This window comes from Gymnoscopelus braueri, assembly GCF_963280865.1.
Source record: "Gymnoscopelus braueri genome assembly, chromosome: 23".
Taxonomy (NCBI): Eukaryota; Metazoa; Chordata; class Actinopteri; order Myctophiformes; family Myctophidae; genus Gymnoscopelus; species Gymnoscopelus braueri.
The window spans coordinates 1,095,532-1,104,547 of record NC_137625.1 but is presented as its reverse complement, the minus strand read 5'-3'; the positions used below and the strand labels follow the sequence as shown (position 1 = coordinate 1,104,547).

General features: G+C 38.5%; 1 long non-coding RNA gene across 1 annotated transcript; it reads right to left on the bottom strand.

The window, feature by feature from the left end:
- Window positions 1-1,225: 1,225 nt before the first annotated feature.
- LOC308079991 lies at window positions 1,226-2,857 on the bottom strand. Its single transcript, XR_013932659.1, has 3 exons — window positions 2,778-2,857; window positions 1,847-1,908; window positions 1,226-1,314 (listed from the first exon to the last, which is right to left on the bottom strand). It is a non-coding gene; the product is annotated as an uncharacterized lncRNA (long non-coding RNA).
- Window positions 2,858-9,016: the final 6,159 nt, after the last annotated feature.

Sequence of the window (9,016 nt, the reverse complement as noted above, 5' to 3'; positions counted from 1 at the left end):
CACCTCTTTATTAAACAGAAAATGCATTTTCGTTTCAGTTCAATTTTATCCAACCAGGACAGAGAACTCAATCAGGATACAGATTAAACAAGTGAAATTGGAAGTGATGACACTAAGAAATGAGCAGACAAAATTGGAACTGGAACACTATACAAATTAAGCTAAAAAAAAATTACTTTCTCCTGATTGGCTGAGATTTTGACACCTACCGAAACATTTATTTTCTGTTTATTAAAGAGCTGGAGAGACAGGGAGACATCTGTTACTGAAAAAACACTCTATAGCAATGATTACTATCAGAATATAGTATTTTAACCTTTTAACAAAATACTTTTAGTTTTAACCAAAAAATATCACTTACCCTACCTTTAAGATCAGAAACCCATGTTTTTGTTTTGGCGAGTAGTGAAACTAGTATATTGTTTATTTTTTACTACTAATATAGCTCTGGACCAGAGCTATATTATGGCAGCTACACAACCCAAGCTATAAACATTGTATGACCCCTCTGCTTTGTCTCCTCCAGTGTATTTCTCAGTAATTACCACCTCACTGTTATATCCCTTACATAAAAAAGGTAATTGATAATTCACGTGATCAATAAAATGCAACAGTAATAGAGCAGGGCAATAACTCACCCGATCTTTCCTGCTGGTAAGGGTCTTTATCCAGTTCCATCTTCTGAGCGGCTTTGATGTTCTCATAAGCCCTGTTGCAGGCTCCTAGTGAATGAAAATTACAACACAAATACCAAGTTATGAACTCTAAATGTATTATAGTAAGGCATCTCAAAAGGATAGTGATCACTCAAAGAAATGAGCAGACAAAATGTAAACTGGCAAACAAAATGGGGGTACTCTCCTGATGAACATTTATTTTCTGTTTATTTGAGAGCAAGAAGAGACCCCTGTTATTTAGCAAACACTATAGAAATTACCATTTGAATAGAAAACTAACCTTTTTAACAAAAACAACAATATAACATTTTGCAATATTAGATGGTTAGTGTGCCATCTGTTATCTTTAACAGTGTCAAATCAACACTAATCTACAATGTAGGTATTTAGCAGACGCTTTTTATCCAGAGCGACTTGCAGTAAGCAAGGTAACGCATACATAGAAAATACCTCACGATCACAGGTAAGCAGCAGGTCATCCAATTGTTAAAATTACAAGCAATTTAAGGACATAAGTCCCCAAATTAACGTGATATCAGACTTACTTCTGACTAGGCTGGTGGTCCACTGGGGCTCTGAGTCGTGAATAGCCTGCATCACAGCCTGGGTCACCACCTCATTGTGAGCAGTACGGAAGCTGTGGAAAATCACACTTTTAAGATACCCCTCATTCAGCATAATATTTTTTTCCTAAAATGTTTATCCCACGATTTTGTAACCCCATTTTTTACACCCAGTGCCAATTGTCTATGTAATCCTGGGCACTACCTTCCCTCTGCCAACCTAGGGAGGCCAGGGCCGAGCTCATGCCTCCTTCAATGCATGAGAGCCAACTGACCTTCTTATCACCTGACAGGGGAGAGTTTCCCTGGTTGGACGTAGCGCGTGGAAGGAACACGTTATTCCAACCAGTTCCTTTCCCCTCCATCAGGCGCCCCGGCTGGCCAGGGGGAGGCAGTATAGTGACCAGGATTACTGCATGTTTTTGTGAGGGTATCTACCCTAGGAGACACGGGGAGAACATGCAAACTCCACACAGAGAGGCCCTTTCGCCAACCCCACCTAGGGTATGGGCACTGATATTTTCAGCATAACATGATACAAAAGTGTTATGTTATTTCACAAACAGAGGCATTTCAGAGGTGGGGGGGGGGGGGGTGGGAACATACCTGTCCTCCGGCTGGACCTGCCATCTCTCTCCGAGGCTTCTATAGATTTAACGGACGGTGGTCTGTAGGGACATTAATACAGTGGTGTCAGTCTAACTGTACTTTTCAGGCCCTGACCCCCCAAAATAATCATATTTGAACTGGGGACCCCCCACCTTGACAAGCACTTGGAATTGTAGGCATTACATTTAGTTTGACTCGGTTCCACAGATAAATATTGTGAAAATATCCGAACTACAAGCTCACAACGCCTAGCACTGCTAGGCGTGAGCTACAGGTTGAGACCCACAGGTTGAGAACCACTGCTCTAGGGTCTAGGCACCTAGCTCTCCTTACGCTTTACTTTGGGATATACTCCATACATCAAAACGGCTCACGATGTGAGCCGTTGTGAGCTTGTAGATCGGCTATCGAGGTATTAAAAGGTCTTAAAAGTCCTTAAATTGTAACTTTATAAATGTGCAGGTACCCTGTATACAATTTTACTGTATGTTGGTTTCTTTACTGTCGAGTGAGAAAACAATGTTGCACTAAGGTAATCATCTGGGGACCCTCCAAATCATTTGGGGACCCCCAGTTTGGGAACCATTGCAAGTATGATCACTACACTTGAGTAAACATAAGTATGATTTTGATATTCGCTTAAACAAAGGCAGTTTCATGATGCTGAAAGCCTATTGTCTATGGTGGGAAGCCTCTCAGACCCCCACATTTTGTGTAAAATCCACTTTTTGGGAAGGAAATAAAATATGTCCACCAGACAGAGAATCTTTGATTCACTCAAGTGTGTTTATTCAAGTCCTGCATCACCCTGTTAGCGTATTTCTCAGTAATGACCACCTCACTGTTAATTATCCCTTACATAAAAAGGCAATTGATAATACACGTGATCAATCAAATGCAATAGTAATAGAGCAGGGCAATAACTCACCCGATCTGTCCTGCTGGTAAGGGTCTTCGTCTTTTTTATGTCCTCCGGTCCCGTCCAGCTCCATCTTTTCACTGCCTCCTAGTGAATGAAAATTACAACACAAATACCATGTTATGAACTCTAAGTGTATTATATTAAGACATCTCAAAAGGATAGTATTAGTGATCACTCAAAATGCAAACTAAATGGGAGTACTCTCCTGATGATGAAATGTATTTTGTTTATTTGAGAGCTAGAAGAGACAGGGAGACTCCTGTTATTTAGCAAACACTATAGAAATGATTACCATTTGAATAGCAAACTAACCTTTAAAAAAAAAGGGGAAAAAAAGAAAAAAAACACTTACACCAATATTACATTTTGCAATATTAGATGGTCAGTGTGCCATCTGTCATCTTTAACCGTGTCAAATCAACACTAATGAACAATGTAGGCATTTAGCAGACGCTTTGTATCCAGAGCGACTTACATTAAGCAAGGTTATCACATACATGCAGAGAGACAGTGTAGTGCCTCAGTAAAGTAGGATCACAGGTAAGCCAGGTCATCAAATTGTTAAAATCACAACCAATTTAAGGTCATATTACTACTCAGATTAACAGCCTGATATAAAACTTACTTTGGAGTTGGTGGAGGCTCAACTTTGGTGTCTGAAATCCTCTATTGTCTGGATCACAGCAGTTGTAACCTCCTCCTTATGAAGCGTTCGGAAGCTGAAGACAGACACACACACACACACACACACACACACACACACACACACACACACACACACACACACACACACACACACACACACACACACACACACACACACACACACACACACACAAACAGATGCATTTAAAAACCAAGACCAGACCAAGGCATGTATGAATACAGTGGTGTCCAAGGCAATTATGTGCTGTGGAAGGCAGATAATGTTAATTATAATTGGATGCTTGGTCAAACATATCAATAATAATTTAGAAACAAATATAGTCTGGGAAAGCCAGACGATCAGAGATCTCTGCCTACTGACATGTCTGTGGTCATCTAAATTCAAAATGGTCACCATTATGTTAAATATATGGACTCAAGGCAGACTGTCTCACGATTATAAACATTTTGATATTGACCATTTGAGTACATACTGTACAGCTACCTTCACCAGTGGAATGCAAGTATGGATTAAAATTGTAAATACTAGTAGCCCACCAATTTGGAATGAGTAAAATGATTTTTCTCAACATCTGCTGCCTTTTAAAATGTACATGTTTTGGGGGGTCTTTTTTGGATTGAGATGGTCCAGGGGCTGGGTCTGGCCCCCAGGCCCATGTAAAGACTACGCAATAAAGTGTATGAATGGTACCAATAAATGGACTCAATTACGCCCCATCTTAGGTGTGCGCTGGTGTCACACAAAAATAGCTGATCTACAAGTGATGCAACACATTGTGAGCTTGTAGACCAGCCATTTTTAATACAGGCACCTTGTGCAACAAAGTATAAACCAGGCTTTATGGTTCATTTGTATCTCTGAGTTAAATTGTGTATCAACGTGTTAATCTTTGTATACAGTCAAATAAATTATTATGACATGACATCACAGAAATGTAACAGATGCCTGTTAAGTTGCACTGACAAGACTATTCATTCATATTCACACTTGATAGTGTAAATATACTCATAGTATTGACAGTAGCAATAATCTACTGAGTCATTATATTCACTGCTGATGGTTTAACACAGCCACAATTGGCACAGTGTACAGTAGGCTACAATAATTTAGATTACATTAGTAAAGGTCAATTGTAATGGTATTTGCCTTATTTTCTCACTGTTTGCCCAGATTATTACTATCTCTATTAATTACCTGTCTCTGCACCAAAAGGTAGACACAAACAAGAAATAGCATAAGAGATTGGATGACAGCTCATTTTGGTTAAAGGTAGGGTAAGTGATATTTTTGGGTTAAAACAAACAATTTTTAAGGTTAAAGTACTATATTGTGATAGTAATCATTGGTACTGTATAGCAGGGGTCTTCAACAGGGGGTCCTCAGAGTTACTACAGGGGGGCCAACACATGTTTGTGTGATAGGAACTTTTTTTTTTTAACCTGTTGAAACCTAGAATTCCTTTTCTGAGGGGAACATTAGCCAAAAATAGCAGATCTACAAGCTTGTAGATCGGCATTTCAGTTTGGTTAACAGTTACTGAACAAAATCTCTATAGCAATGATTACTGTCACACAATATAGAGCTACTTAACACTGTTACTGAACAAACACTATAGCTACTATCACAATATAGAGCTATTTAACACTGTTACTGAACAAACACTCTATAGCAATGAGTACTATCACAATATAGAGCTATTTAACACTGTTACTGAACAAACACTCTATAGTAATGAGTACTATCACAATATAGAGCTATTTAACACTGTTACTGAACAAACACTCTATAGCAATGAGTACTATCACAATATAGAGCTACTTAACACTGTTACTGAACAAACACTATAGCTACTATCACAATATAGAGCTATTTAACACTGTTAATGAACAAACACTCTATAGCAATGAGTACTATCACAATATAGAGCTATTTAACACTTATTTTAACCAAAGAAAATCACTTCCCCTATGCCTTTAATTAAGTAAAAATACACGGTAGATTATCAAAGTGGGGTCCAGGGAGGGACCACCAGAGCTTTCTGAGGGGGTTCCCTAGCTATATTAGTTAATATAGCATGAAAAAAACAGTTTAACCACCCTATTACATCAGCTATTTGAAAATAGCAGATCTACAAGCTCAGGTTGCAAATATTTTCAGAAGGGGGTCTGCAGCCAAATAGCCTCTATTTTGGATTTGGGGGTCCTTGACATGAAGGACCACTGCATTTTCATGAGAAAATATAAAAGCTGTGCATTACCTGTAATATTATCTCACTGCTCCAACCTCTGTGACTGTGCATGCCAAAAGTCTCCAAAAGTCTCCACAAATATATCAGCAGCTTGTAGAAACTTACTTTCTTGTCCAACAGTCTTTTAGTGCCTTTATTTCAGTTCGTTTTAACCTAAATCACTTCAGCTATCACAGAGCCTGCATCCTGCATGAGAGTTACTGACTGCGCGCACTCAGAGTTCATTCAAGGTTCACTGCTGCTCCAATGAGTCAAGAGCCAATAGCTGCCTGCAACGTCATGGCACTTTAGCACACAGCCAATTGCATTTCGTTTTTTCAAACTGAAATTTGGCGGGCATGAACCCACAAAGCAACAGACGTCTGCAATGCATTGTGGGACTTGTAGTTAATTTTGGAAGTGCTTTCCATTGACACGCTGTATGTGTCGTTTTTTCAGAAACTACAACATGGCGTCTACATTCATTCACTGTTGATATGCAATATATTCAGTTAGTTTGGGCATTAAAATGTGTTTAAATCAGATTTCATTACAGCTGATTATTTGCTTATATAACCTGTCAATGAATATATGATGTCTGTTGTATGATGTCGTTTTTTTAAACTTATTTCAAGCATGATTATTTGTGTTAGGCATTGATGAATACAGTAAATTATGTTTAATATCTGGTTGCCATATATTGTTCCAATTTTTTAAGTATTTTACCCATATTTGCATATTTATTTAAAAGGATTTTTATTTTTTTTCTGTGCCACTTTTCCCCAAAACAAGTGTATGTTGGGCTGATATATACACTGTAACAAGTTCTGTCACATCTATAATGTGAATTGTAGTTTTTTCATTACATTAATATATTCCGCATGTGTGTGTGTGTGTGTGTGCGTGTGCGTGTGCGTGTGCGTGTGCGTGTGCGTGCGTGCGTTTATCATTAAATGGGTGATAATTGCCCCCATTTCCATAGTCCCCCATAGATGTTTAACAATGACCATACCTGACTGGTCAAGACCTTTGCATAGCCAACAGTTTGCCATATGTATACAAGCCTTTAATCATGGAGTCTGGGTTCAAGACCCGAGGTCATTATTTCAAAGCAGTATGCTGCTGTATACTTTGTGCAACAAAATAACACCTTGTACAAGCGGCATGCACCTATTTTGTATGTTTGAAGAGCATCATACTGTGTACTGTATGTGTTTTGTGTACACACTGTCTGTCTGTCTGTCTGTCTGTCTGTCTGTCTGTCTGTCTGTCTGTCTGTCTCGCCATTGCAGTCCCGAGTTTAGGCCTGCATTGGGGATTGTGTTCCATTACTCCCCCCACTAGAGGAATATAGGCCTATCCCTACTTGTCCTCTCAGTTTCTATCATTTCAGAATAGATACACTAGCCCTCCTATTTAGGATACAAAGCTAGTGTCCTCATGGAACTTATCAAGGAACTTTGATGTTCTTGCTAGAGGCCTTGATCACTTAGCATGGTCCTTACCAAGAGAGGGCCATAGACTCACTGATTATACTGGTCTCGTTCACGTCCAAGATGATTAACTGAATGCTTACACTTACCTAATACCTACCATTAAATTCAAGAGAAACGCTGATAGAGTCCAATGTATGCCTTGATCAACATTCAGACTTCCCTAAATATAATGACAGCTTGCTGTCCCATAGCCAATTCAACTGCATACTTTCTGGGGGTCTTTACCCAGAGATGTTCTGTTTTTATCCAGTTACCAGCAAAGCAGAATCATTTGCAATGCATACAGAAATAAGGACATGAACAAGCTTGCTGCCTCTGTGTTGTTTATGAAAGGTAAAAACAACAGATCTGCATGCTTAGCTTCCCTGGTAAGGATCCTTGGGCTCTGTGAGCCCTATCCCATTTTGACCCTACCTGTGAGACAGACTGTATCCACTTAAAGCTCTTGAGCTCGACCCATTGGATAACTTATACATCAGTTAAATATTTTACATAATATGAACCCAAGATAATTGTGACACACAAAGATATGCCATAGATGTAATCAGTACAGTACTAGTCCATACCCGGGGATGTGAGCACTGAAAGTATTTGCAGACTTTGAGTTATGCACTGCGTACACAGTATGCTTAGATCAACTACAGTAGGAGAGGAGGTTTCTCATTTGATCATGGCTGTGTGTAACAACTTGTCATTTACCTGACATTGAGTAGTCTTTACCATAACCTGACATTTCCAGACCAAAGGTCATATTTGGAACGCATATATGACACAAATAAGATGTAGCTGGAATCCTAGTATAATATACTATGTCCTCTCTCACCCAAAACAGGCCCAATGGCAACATCTTTGGTATTATGTTATGACAAAGGGTGATGATATATGCTACAGATATTGCCTTTATTCTACTCAAAATAGGGTATCAATATATTCCGGTATACTTAATTCTCTAGTGGCTCCAGAGTCAAGATATGACTTTAAGTGATATGAGCTTAACATAGACTGTATTTGTGACACATTCAGATATGCCATAGATTTGATCCGTATTCTAGAAAAAAAATTGTGCTCAGATATGTCCAGATAGGATATAAGGTGATATTTGGAACACACAGATGACACAAATAAGATGTAGCTGGTATCCTTATATAATATATGTCCTCATGAGGTATCTTGGGTTCATATTTGACCAAATATGGCATATCAATAAACTCAGGATATGTATCAGAAATGTTCTGTATTCTACATAAAATCCAGTGACGTAGCCAATGAGATATTTTCGGATTCTGGCTCAATTTGCCCAGTATAAATCACCAGATTCTGTCAATTTTCATGACCTATCAATATCAGGTAAATATCTCACCCAAAACAGGCCCAATGGCAAAATCTTTGGTATTATGTTATATATGACAAAGGGTGATGATATATGCTACAGATATTGCCATTATTCTACTCAAAATAGGGTATCAATATATTCCGGTATACTTAATTCTCTAGTGGCTCCAGAGTCAAGATATGACTTTAAGTAATATGAGCTTAACATAGACTGTATTTGTGACACATTCAGATATGCCATAGATTTGATCCGTATTCTAGAAAAAAAATGTGTGCTCAGATATGTCCAGATAGGACATAAGGTGATATTTGGAACACACAGATGACACAAATAAGATGTAGCTGGTATCCTTATATAATATATGTCCTCATGATGTATATTGGGTTCATATTTGACCAAATATGGCATATCAATAAACTCAGGATATGTATCAGAAATGTTCTGTATTCTACATAAAATCCAGTGACGTATCCAATGAGATATTTTCGGATTCAGGTCCTTTTTGCCCAGTATAAATCACCA